Below are 13,140 nucleotides of genomic sequence, written 5' to 3' on the forward strand. Positions count from 1 at the left end.
ACACCTGTGCACACACACACGTAGAGCTCCCATTCACTGCTTTACTCCCTACAAGCCCACAGTGGCTGGTGCTGGACCGACCTGAAGCTGGGAGCCAGCAACCCAATCCAGGTCTTCTAGTAGGTGGCAGGATTGAGCCGTTGCTTGCTGCCTCACAGGATGCAAATTAGCAGGAAGCTGGAATGAGGAGCTGAGCCAAAACACATTCACTCTGACCCGGATGCAGGCATTCCAAGCAGGTGTCCCAAGTGGCTATCATCAATAGACCAAATGCCTGCCCTGTTAAATTGTTAAAGAGTTGTTTTAAAAAAAAAAATCAGAGGACTTTGGAAAAGTGATCATATGTGACCCACAAAGCCTAAAATACTTAGTATTGAACCGTAAACAGAATGCTCGCACTTGCTCTAGTCCATTCCTCGGGAAGTGCTTTAACGTTGTATATTGGGTACTTACGTAATAAAACATTTTTTGTAACTTTGGTACTAAATCTTGAGATTATCTCATTATTGGCTTGCAGTTTCTTGAGTTCTTTTAAAATGTAATTCAGTTGTTGCCTTGCTCTTGAAAATTCTAATGCTGGCCTGATTTTCTTACCATGGTGCGGTGATTGATTTTGATTGGTGTTACTTTTTGCCTGTAGGCCTTCATGACTGTTTTCTTTGTCCTTCAAATCTAACAGTTTTACTGGGATAGTTTTGTGCTTGGTTGCTTTTTGTTAATTTTCAACGTATGTATGGTTTCTTTCAGTAATCTCCTTGTTCTAGCTTTGTCCCTTCACGTTGATCTTAGATAGACTGGCAATTCTTCCAAGTCTTCATATGACCAGGAGTGTTGAACCAAGGTCTTTAAAATGTCTTATAAAAATTTCCATGGTTTGGTCTCTGCCTTTCTCTTCATTTTTAAATCTCCCTCCCCACCCCCAAGATTTATGTACTTATTTGAAAGGCAAAGTGAGAGAGAGAATCAATTTTCCATCTGCAGGTTCACTCCTCAAATAGCTGCAAAAAGCTAAGTGTGGGTCATGGACCAGGCTAAAGTCAGGAGCCAGGAACTTAATCATGGTCTCCCAAATGGGTGGCAGGGACCCAAGTACCTGGACCATCATTGCTGCCTTCCCAGGTGCAGTAACAGGAGCTGGATGAGAGGTGGAGCAGCTGAGACTTAGACCAGCACTTTGAAATGGGATGCTGGCATCACCAGCAGCAGCTTAACCTGCTACACCACGATGCCAGCCCCTGTTTTCCAATCTTCTCTCCCCCGCCTTAGACTTTGAGATACGGTAACACGTCTTTGTTTCTGGTTTGGAGACATATCAATCTTGCTCCAATCCCTACCTTTGTTCATGCTTTACCTCTCACCCTTTGGATCAGGTTAATTCTTACTGTTTTAAATAAAAGTCTACCTTGGGGGTATCACTTCCTAAAAGCCATCTCTGGTGAGTGGGCTGATGTGCCTCACAGCCCCCACCCCCGTGGTGGCCTGGCAGCACTTCCTGTGGATGCACTGAGTTCACTTCATGGTCATTGCCTGATTTTGAATGTGTCTCCCAGACGAGCCTTTGTGCTCCTCAACGACATGAGCCTAAATTATTCTAATGGTTTCGGAGCCTTACACAGTGCTAGGTACATAATGAACTTTAATATATGCTTGTGAAATGAAGGAGTGAAATACTGAATAGTTAGGAAGTGGAAAAGACTTTAATTTAGGGGGAACAGGATGGGGAGGAGTGACGAGGGTGGGGGTTGAGCCTGCCCAGACTGAGCAAAGGGGTTCAAAGCCAGATTTGAACAGCAGGGGCCCTTAAGCGGCTCTTTGGGGGAGCTGCGGAGAATCCCATGGGCCCCGAGCAGGTGGGTGGGGGCCGTGCCGAAAGGCTCCCTGGTGAAGTCCACAGTGCATTGTCTGAGCGGTTTGGAAGGTCCCCAGGCGTGGGGCTTTCCCCAGCAGTCAGCATCCCGCCAGCCTGCAGGTGATCTCTGCACCCAGTTTCATTGGGCCTGGGACTGCCCTCCAGCCCCACACCCAGTGGCTTCCCTGGGAGTCTGCACTTCACTACTTCGAAAGGAATAACTCCATTGGATTTTTAAAATCATACCATTCTTGATGTTTTGGTTTTAATTTATTTAGCGGAACCTCAACAGGGAAGTGTATAGTTTGTTAGTCACCATTGACTTTCTAAGGGTAGCTGAAGTTCTGTGTTCTTCGAATCTAGTAACCCAAGCAGCTTTTGAAATTCTACCAGTGTGTTTTTTGTAAAATGTGTGCTCGTAACAGACGCAGGCAGTAAAACATTTTTTTTTTCTGTCTAGATGAGCTTTCAACCAGTGCCTGTAATTGTGTTTCTTATAATATTACATAAAAGTCAGTAAAACCCAAGGCAAGCATCGTTGGTATTCTAGAATTTTTTTGTTAAACGTGACAGTCACTGGGGATGGGTGGAGAGATGCAGGTTGCTTGGGACCCTTATCCCACATGGAGAGCTGAGGTTTGAGTCCGGGCTCCATTTCCGATTCCAGCTTCCTGCTCGCGCACACCGTGGCAGACAGAAGTGGTGGGGTCCCTGCCGCCTGTGTGGGACTGGGATTGAATTCCAGGCTCATGGTTTTGGCCTGCCTCAGCCCTGGCTGTTTTGGGCATTTGGGGAATGAACCAGCAATGGGAAGCATCCATTTGTCTGTCTCTCTGCCTTTCCAATAACTTAAAAAAATTTATTTTTAAAAGTGGCACTCAGGGGGCTGACGCTGTGGCGCAGCGGTTAAGCCTCTGCCTGTGGCGCTGGCATCCCAAATGGATGCCGGTTCTAGTCCCGGCTGCTCCACTTCCAATCCAGCTCTCTGCTATGGCCTGGGAAAGCAGTGGAAGATGGCCCAAGTCCTTGGGACAATGTATATGTGTAGGGGACCAGGAAGAGGCGCCTGGCTCCTGGCTTCAGATCTGCGCAGTTCCGGCCGTTGCAGCCATCTGGGGAGTGAACCAATGGAAGGAAGACCTTTCTCTGTCTCTCCCTCTGTCTGTAACTCTACCTCTTAAATAAAATAAATAAAATCTTAAAAAAGGTGGCACTCAGTTATGCAGGCCACACAGTCTATTTTTCAGTAAAAATCTGGCAATTTTATTACATTACCTCCTCAGTCGCCTCCGGCCTGCAGAACGGAATCAGCCTACAACGCTTTCTTTGATATTTTGGGTATTTTTACTGTATTATTGTAATTCAGCGTGAGATCATGAATCAGGCATCCTAGTTTGTGTAACCGTTTCTCTAGTTTCTTCCCTATTTATATTGTGAATCTTAATAGTTGAACATTATTTGGGTTCTTTTATAGAAAACACTATGTATTTAGTAATCAGATGATGGAATATTCATTTTAATCTCACCACCACACTGTAAGATGCTAACTCTGGCTGGCGTCGGGGCTCACTAGGCTAATCCTCCGCCTGGGGCGCAGGCACCCCGGGGTTCTAGTCCTGGTCGGGACACCGGATGCTGTCCTGGTTGCCCCTTTTCCAGGCCAGCTCTCTGCTGTGGCCCGGGAGTGCAGTGGAGGATGGCCCAAGTGCTTGGGTCCTGTACCCCATGGGAGACCAGGAGAAGCACCTGGCTCCTGCCTTTGGATCAGCGCGGCGCCGGCCGCGGTGGCCATTGGAGGGTGAACCAACGGCAAAGGAAGACCTTTCTCTCTGTCTCTCTCACTGTCCACTCTGCCTGTCAAAAAAAAAAAAAAAAAAAAATTAAAAAAAAGACGCTAACTCAGACATCTCTTCTAGTTTTATAAACCTGGAAAGAATTCAAAATGTTACTGTGCTTCTTGCAGGACTGCATTTTTCTTTTCTTTCTCTCTCTCTCTCTCTCTCTCTCTCTCTCTTTTCACATGGAAACAGAAGGTTGTGTAGATGCCTTGAAAAAGGCTGTCTTGGCTGGTGTTGTGGCTTACTTGGCTAATCCTCCGCCTGCGGCGCCAGTACTCTAAGTTCTAGTCCTGGTTGGGGCGCCGGATTCTGTCCCGGTTGCTCCTCTTCCAGTCCAGCTCTCTGCTGTGGCCCGGGAGGGCAGTGGAGGATGGCCCAAGTGCTTGGGTCCTACACCCGCATGGGAGACCAGGAGGAAGCACTTGGCTCCTGGCTTCGGATCGGCGCAGTGCGGCCATTTGCGGGGTGAACCAATGGAAAAGGGAGACCTTTCTCTCTGTCTCTCTCACTGTCTAACTCTGCCTGTCAAAAAAATCAATCAATAAAAAAAAAAAAATTAAGAAAAAGGCTGTCTTGGTGCATCCTGAGCAAGAACCTAATGCAAGCCTACTAGAAAAGATTTCTGAGTTCCAGCTTTGAAATATTCTAAACCAGAAAAATCATTAGAATGAAAATGCAGCCCCTCGACCAAGTTGGTCAGTGGGTTTCCCTCCGTGGGTGGAAGACAGGATTATTTTCCTTTGTTTTTTGTTGCCTGATGGTGTGTTGACAGCAGCTCATTCCCTTCTGCAGGAAGCCTGGGCAGTGGGGGGAGGGTGGAGGTGCTAACCGCTCTCCTCTCTGTAAAGGTTGAGTGGAGTTGAGCCTCTGCTGTTACTTCTTTCTCCTTGCTGACCCAGAATCCTGGCAGCTGGAAAGCAGAAGTGATGTATTGCCCGGTGGAAAGGCCCACGCCCTAACAATGCCCATAGAAGTTTTATGGACCTCATTTTCTCATTTGTAAAATGATCAAATTCTAGAGTCTTCCCTAGCTCTTTTACTTTTTTTTTGGACAGGTGGAGTGGACAGCGAGAGAGAGAGAGAGAGAAAGGTCTTCTTTTCCCATTGTTTCACCCCACAATGGCCGCTGTGGATCCGAAGGCAAGAGCCAGGTGCTTCTCCTGGTCTCTCACACGGGTGCAGAGAGCCATCCTCCACTGCACTCCCGGGCCATAGCAGAGAGCTGGCCTGGAAGAGGGGCAACCGGGACAGAATGTGGCTCCCCAAACAGGACTAGAACCCAAAGTACCGGCACCCCAGGTGGAGGATTAGCCTATTGAGCCACGATACAGTAACCAAAATACTTTAGAAAAAGATTCAGTACTAAAACTGAGACCTTTTGTTACTTTTCTGTTACTTTGATAGACACTTTGATACATTGCCTCACTTTCCCCCGAGGTTGTTTCTCTGTACTTAAAAACTGACTGTGAGAAGGCACAAGACTGTTGCAGGGGGCCAGCGCCGTGGCTCACTTGGTTAATCCTCTGCCTGTGGCGCTGGCATCCCATATGGGTGCCAGGTTCTAGTCCCAGTTGCTCCTCTTCCAGTCCAGCTCTCTGCTGTGGCCCGGGAAGGCAGTGGAGGATGGCCCTGCACCCGCATGGGAGACCCGGGAGAGGCACCTGGCTCCTGGCTTCCGATTGGCGTAGCGCCGGCTGTAGCAGCCATTTGGGGAGTGAACCAACAGAAGGAAGACCTTTCTCTCTGTCTCTCTCACTGTCTAGAACTCTACCTGTCAAATAAAAAAAAAGAAAGAAAAAAAGAAAGACTGTTGCAGACTGCCCCTGTGGCTTGCTGCATCTGATACACTGTGGGTGCAGGTGTCAGGCTTTGGATTTTGTTTCCGGTGGTCTTTTCTCTTACGGAATAAGGGTCATTTTCACCATAATTTGTTTGGTGTTATAGAGTGAACGTGTACCCCCCAAAACGCATTGAAATCCTAACGGCCAGTGTGGCAGTTACCTCTAAGGAGAGCCAGAACCTCTAAGGAAGTCAGTGCAGTTAAGGAACGCTGAGGGATTAGGGTCTTACTAAGGGGAGGCACCTGAGAACTCGGCAACCCCGGCCCCATGGCTGCCAGGTAAAACCCTGTGAGCACGGAGCAAGAAGGTGGTGGTTTGTAAGCTAGGAAGAAAGTCCAAGAAACGGAATCACCTTGGTCGTGGACTTGGAGCTTCTAGAACTGCGAGAAAACCAACTTCTGTTGTTCAAAGTCTACTACACGTGGTGAGACTCTTCTAACTTCTCTCCTGCAAGGACATGACGGAAGTGTGTGTGCTGGGGGTGGGATTTAAGGGACAGGGTCTGCGCGTTGTTCACAAGGTATTTCCCTCATTTATTTTGCTGTAACCAAGCACGAAATTCATCCTGAGCCTATGTAGTGCTTAGTCACAGTCCCCAAAGCAAAGACCCCCTTGTCTAGAGAGGGCTCTATGTCAGTCTTTATCTTGTGTATTAATAATCCTCTTTCTGCTTACTCTGCTGTTTATTGTGCATTTATAAAATGTACTATGCCTGGATAAAGGCTATACATTGTACTTTTATTCTTGTGCTGGTAGTTCTTAGTTTATAAACCATGCTCGTATTTACTGTAACAAGGTAAATGCTTGAATTTATCACTGTTTGTTTATCTGTCAATATCAACGGCAGATTTGGACATAACGCTGCTCAGATTCCCTTCCAGTGAAGAACTTTGTAGAGTGGGGTTAGCCAAAAGGCACCAGCTATTAGTTTCTTCGGGATCCACATTGTTGTTCAAGCTCACATCTCACTCTCCCATGGGCAGCCCCAGCCAATGACTGGTACAAGGGCCTAGCCATTTCTGCCCCATGTGGAAGTCCTAATGAGTCGTCTTTGTCTTGGAGCTGCCCATCGGTCTGGCAGAGACTTTGTGAGTTCTGTCTCCTGGGATGGAAGATCGGCCCCCCCCCCCCCCCCCACCGTGGTTGATCCTGTTTCTTTCACTGGTGCTACTCCCCAGAGGTCTTTTACACCTCAAACTCTTGGCATCTGATTAACAGAAACCCAATCTGCAGCAGCTGGTGATGGGAGTCCTCCAAGAAGTCCGGCAGTAAGAGAGTTTGCGTCTGAGTTACTCGCTACCCTAGGTGGTGGTGTGCAGAGACCTTGGCACTCGCTGGTACTTTAACTGGTGATTCCTTGCACTGCTTGTGACCTGACATGGTTAACTGGGGGACTAATATCCACTGTCTACAGTCACTGTCCAGGGCTTTGAAATGGGGGAATGAGAATACGAAGAAAATTGAGTTGGATTACTGTTACTAAATTGCACTGATTCCCTGCAGATGGATAATGAAAAGCTGAGGTCAATTAACAACTGAAAACTAAGAGAGCCATTCTCTTTGGTAACTTGCAGCGAGTTTGTTGATTTAAGGGCACTCTCTTGGGATACGCAATATAACATCCTAGTCAGAGCTCTAGGGCATGATGCAAACTTGCTACCCAGGTGGTTCCTAGAAGCTGGGAAAGTATGGAAGAGGTCTCATACGAGACTGAATGCCTGAACAGCCATGGCCGACGGTAGAAAAAGGTACCAAAGGGTTGGGAAGTGGATATACTGCAATTGAATGCTTTGTACGAGACCAGAAGCCTCATCAGAAAGTTGTGCTCCACAGGGAGGCCCAGAGGGGAGCTCATTCACCTAGTCCATAAGGAATGAGCTGTCAGCAATGGCTCTCCCTGTAAGCTGGGACTGACAGTAAGTGAGGCTTTCTTAGAACCTGTCTCATTAACGGTGATGAGTGCTCTGAGTGGAGAGTCTGGATGGTGCAGCTTACCAACCAGAGCCAAGGGGGTTGTGATGATCAAAGTAACCCACTGAACTTAAAGGAACAGCCCAGGGAGCTTGGCCAGTTGAGACTTATGGAGATGCTTGTCACTGTTAGATGGGGGCCAGCAGAGCCCTTTTCATGAACCCGGTGCTTGGGAGCACCTCCCTGTAATTCGGTCTCCCTCTGGTGCTGGGAGCAGCTGGGACAGGGACTTTGGTCCAGGAGGGATGCCCTAACACTAAACTAGAACACTGGTGGGCTCTAGGTCTCATTTCTCCTCTGTGAGAGAGTTCAGACTCGAACTTGCATGTGGAGTCAACCAGAGCCCCAGTAAGCTCAGCGACTCCTGCATATGGGGTTGGTCTGGAGCCCTGTGGCCTGGGCACATTCCCAGAGGCCATCCAGGTAAGTGGATTGCTCTTGCTGGTTAGTGGATCATGCCAGTAGTGTGTTGGTTGATATTTTTCAGACCAAAAAAAAAAAAAAAAAAAAAAAAAAAAGGAATCCCTGTAGCATTTGCCAATTCCTGTGATGTAAATACTCCCATCATGACCACATTCAAGCTACCAGTGTGATGCCACTGAATGCAGAGCAGGGATAGATGTGAACTGTTGGCTGTCATGAGCTGGAGTTCAATTTCAGTACATTGATGGATAACCCAGGACTGGGCTGCCCGGCTAGTTCTGACATGCTAGCAGTGGAGTGACTTTCACTCATGTCAGACATAGAAGAAGTTCAGGGCTCTGGGCCACCAGCAGGGGTTCCTGCTGACTGCTGGCGCTGGACCACATGGTGCCTGTGCATGGTCTCTTGTCCATGTGTTTTGGCTCCGGTTTCAAGGCATCATTACCTCTGTGACTGTGTGCCCTCCTGCTCATCTCTGGCATCCACAGTGATTGGTCCACTCCCTCCTTAGGCTCAGGTCATTTTATAAGGGGTGATGCCCTTAACTCCACTGAGCTCTTTCTAGACTGCTATTCTGTGATGCCACTGGCCCCTTCTGATTAATGTTCCTCTATTAAGGACCAGCCTGGGTCTAGTGATACAGATCCAGATAAGCTGAGCAGGCATATGGCATGGATATATTCCTGCATTGCCTCCACAGATACCCTTTCTATTCTCCATGCATAGAAGAAAGTTGTTAGGATTCTCCAGCACACTTCAGGAAGGTGTGGTGATGAGGGAATGGGGCAGCAGTGGAAGAAGGCTTGTGTGGATAGTTTGACCCGTGGTATTGACAGATGGCACCTTTTCCTCCCAGCTCCCTCTTCTGCAAATAATTTCCATTCACTGCGGCTGACCTCAAGTACTTATTGATTGGAGTATTTGACATGCAGGCACAAATGACCAATTGGCTTACCCTTCTGCAAAAAATCTGTAGATACTCTTGTTATAAAGATGCTGTCACTCTTAAATTTGGGTTTCCGATGTTCGTTCGTTCTTGTTGATGGCTTCAGGGACACAGCCTCCTTTATTTTTTGCTCTTCTTTTACATATCATCTATTTTTCCCCACAAAGGCAAAATCTGTTCAGTGGAGAAAAATGGGAAGCTACAGAGAAGCCCCAAATAAATTATAACCCTATTTTCATTTTGGTTTATAATTTTCCAAACTTCCATCTTCGTGGGTATGTGTGTCAATGTTAATGTATGTGCTTAAGTCTAATGCATTAGCCCAAGATAGAAATGACCACAAAAATGCACACAGAAGCACACATGTGAGCTAGGAAATTGGCCACAGTTGTTCTATTCCAGAATTTTTAAAGTGTTTTTGCTTTTCAGAAGAATAACTTTCAATTTTATTTTAATGACTGCTTAGGATACTATTTAGGTTATACCAAAATTAACACTGGTAAGCTCCTATTCCTGAAATTTTAGGCTCCCAGTTTATTATTGTTATTATTGAACATTTCTGCCTTTTTTTTTTTTTTTGACAGGCAGAGTGGACAGTGAGAGAGAGAGACAGAGAGAAAGGTCTTCCTTTTTCCGTTGGTTTACCCCTCGATGGCCACTGCGGCCGGTGCTCTGCGGCCGGCGCACCACGCTGATCCGAAGGCAGGAGCCAGATGCTTCCTCCTGGTCTCCCATGCGGGTGCAGGGCCCAAGCACTTGGGCCATCCTCCACTGCCTTCCTGGGCCACAGCAGAGAGCTGGACAGGAAGAGGGGCAACCGGGACAGAATCTGGCGCCGCGACCGGGACTAGAACCCAGTGTGCTGGCGCCACAGGCGGAGGATTAGCCTAATGAGCCACAGCGCTGCCTGCTTTTTTAAAAAATGAATGAATTTATTTGAGAGGCAGAGAGAGAAACAGCAGGAGAGAGAAGTGTGCCCCTCAGTGCTCACAATAGCTGGGTCTGGTCTGGTCTGGGCCATTGCTGAGACCCAGAACCTTGATCCGGGTCTCCCATGTGAGTTGGCAGGACCCCAATTACTTGAGGCATCACCAAATGCCTCCCAGGTCTGCATTAACAGGAAGCTGGAGTCAGGAGCGGGCTCTGTGTATCAAGCCCAAGTACTCTGATACGGGATGCCAGTGTCTTAACCACTAGGCTGACCATCTGTGCTGCCTTTATGTTTTCGTGTTTTTTGCTTATCTAACAATACTACCACTGCCATGCAAAGCATTCTTTTTATTTTCTTTTAAACTTTTTAAAAAATTTTATTTGACAGAATTAGACAGTGAGAGAGAGAGAGAGAGAGAGAGAGAGAGAAAGGTCTTCCTTCTGTTGGTTCACCCCCCAAATGGCCACTATGGCTGGAGCTATGCCGGATCTGAAGCCAGGAGCAAGGTGCTTCCTCCTGGTCTCCTATGTGGGTGCAGGGGCCCAAGCACTTGGGCCATCCTCCACTGCACTCTCAGGCCACAGCAGAGAGCTGGCCTGCAAGACGAGCAACTGGGACTAGAACCCGGAGCCCTATGGGTTGCAGTCTCAATTAACTGTACCTTGCTTGGCCCTGTGCTAGGTTCTGGGAACGCGGGCATAAATATGGCACATCCCAGTCTACATCACCATTGAGCTTAATGGGATTGGAGGCAGGTGGTCAGAGACTGGTGGAGACAATTGCAATGCAGGGAGTTAAGTGTAATCATGCAAAGGGGAGCACTCAGTTGGGGAGTGAGGCCAGCCATGAGCATTAAGTCTGAATTAAGACAAGCTGAGATTAGGAGTTCATCAGGTATAAACGTGGGTTTGTTTTTTTTTGTGTGTGTGTGTGTGTGTGTGTTTGTTTTTTTTTGACAGGCAGAGTGGACAGTGAGAGAGGGAGACAGACAGAAAGGTCTTCCTTTGCCATTGGTTCACCCCCCAATGGCCACTGTGGCCAGCGCGCTGTGGCCAGTGCACCACGCTGATCCAAAGCCAGGAGCCAGATGCTTCCTCCTGGTCTCCCATGGGGTGCAGGGCCCAAGCACTTGGGCCATCCTCCACTGCACTCCCAGGCCATAGCAGAGAGCTGGACAGGAAGAGGAGCAACCGGGACAGAATCCGGCGCCCTGACCGGGACTAGAACCCGGTGTGCCGGCGCCACAGGCAGAGGATTAGCCTATTGCACCACGGCGCCAGCCAAACATGGGTTTTTGTGCAGGGAAAACAACCTTTACCAAGACAAGGAAGTGTGATGCATAAGTGGCCTTGTTGGGAACAGCAAGTGGCCTGGTATGGCTGCAGCAGATAAGTTGGGGGAACAGCAGTGAATGAGAGTAGGAGGCAACAAAAATGATGTTCTGAAGACGTTGCCTGTCAGTATTTGGGGTTCTTGTCTTGTAGGTGTTAGGAAGTGCTGGGGTGGGGTGGACATCAGGACAGCCGTGTTCTGCACTGGAATAGCTGTTTCAATGCCCAGCTCTAGCTCCTGACTCCAGCTTCCTGCTCGTACAGACTAGGGAGGCAGCAGTGATGGCTCAAGTAATTGGACCACTGACAGCCATGTATGAGACCTGGATTGAGTTCCTGGCTCTGGGCTTTGGCCTGGCCCTATGAAGCTGTTGCAGGCAACTGGGGAGTGAACCAGTGGATAGGAGCTCCTTGTCGTCTTTGTGTCAAATAATTAAAAAAGACCTTTTAAAACAGAAATGCTGGGGGCCGGCGCCGTGGCTCACTTGGTTAATCCTCCGCCTGCGGCACCGGCATCCCATATGGGTGCCAGATTCTGTCCCGGTTGCTCCTCTTCCAGTCCAGCTCTCTGCTGTGGCCCGGGAGGGCATGGAGGATGGCCCAAGTGCTTGGGCCCTGCACCCCATGGGAGACCAGGGGAAGCACCTGCCTCCTGGCTTTGGATCGGCACATTGCTGGCCGTAGCAGCCAACTGGGGAATGAACCAACGGAAGGAAGACCTTTGTCTCTTTCTCTATCTGTCAAATAAAAAGAAAAATGCTGAAAGATATTAAGTGTGGAGTCACGTGATCAGATGTGTGTGTTGGAGAGGTGCTGAAGCTGCAGAGCTGGCTGGTCCATTGCATGCATCCCCAGCAGGGAGGAGAGCGGAAGGCACTCAGACAGGAGTGTGCATACACAGTGGGGTGACTGTAAGAGCTTTTCTGCTGGTGGGGGTGCTCAGTAGGAAAATGAGGGAATGTTCTAGCTTGGGTTGTCTGGCTGAAAAGTGGGGACTATGATTTGACTACTTGCCTTTTGGTCCCACATCCCCAAGCCCCCCACCCTTTGCTGTGTTATGTGGCCACACTGTAGGAGTACACTGTGCTGGCTGGTCATGCTGTGCAGGAAGAAACAGCTTCTGGGGGCATAGAGGAGGTAAGAGGTGAAGAGAGCGCTCAGGAAGACAGAGGAGCTGCAAGTGTAGGTTACTAGGGCAGAGCTAAAACGCCAAAAAGGGGATTTAAAAACCAAAGGCAAGAAGTTGTTAAGAGCTCATCAAGGTGAACAAGCATTTGTCACACACCCTGAATAGATCAAGTTGGCAATTTAGGACAATAAATCTTAGTAAACATTGGGAGTTTGTGACAACAAGTAGAATATATATGGAAATAGTAGGAGAGTTAAGAAAGTTTATGCTACCTATAAGAAACCTCTAGACCAAAACTTTTTTATGATCTTTCACTCACTCCTTCCTGGTGTAAGTATAGCCTCTCTATCCCCACAAATGCCTGTGGGTATGAAAAATTCGTGATTTGAGAATTTGAGGCAATATCTCAGTAGACCACAAGGTGGCGATGTAATGTCACAAGTCTGCCTCCATATCTGCGTTGGTTTCTTTGGTTGCTCCCAGTTTTTCTGTTTGTGCTATCTCCCTGTGTCTTGTTAATTTTTCTGCCTTTTCCTTTTCTGATTTATGTATCCTCTTTTTATAATTTTCTCATTTTATCCCCATCTAATCTCTTTAGCTAACCATCATTGTAACAAATGCAGTTTTTCCATTACTGACAATTTTGTCAGTTGAGACAAAAGTTATTTTAGGAAAATTGAAACTTACAGAAAGTGCACAGAGTAGGGCAATGAATCCCTGTGTACCTATCAGTCAGCTGCAAAGTTATCAGCTCATGACCATTATCTCACCTGCGTCCTCCCCAGCTTTCTGATTTCCCTGTTATTTGGAAGCAAGTTCCAGCTTTTTTTTTTTTTTTTTTGACAGGCAGAGTGGACAGTGAGAGAGAGAGAGACAGAGAG

This window comes from Lepus europaeus, chromosome 6 (genome assembly GCF_033115175.1).
Source record: "Lepus europaeus isolate LE1 chromosome 6, mLepTim1.pri, whole genome shotgun sequence".
Lineage (NCBI taxonomy): Eukaryota > Metazoa > Chordata > Mammalia > Lagomorpha > Leporidae > Lepus > Lepus europaeus.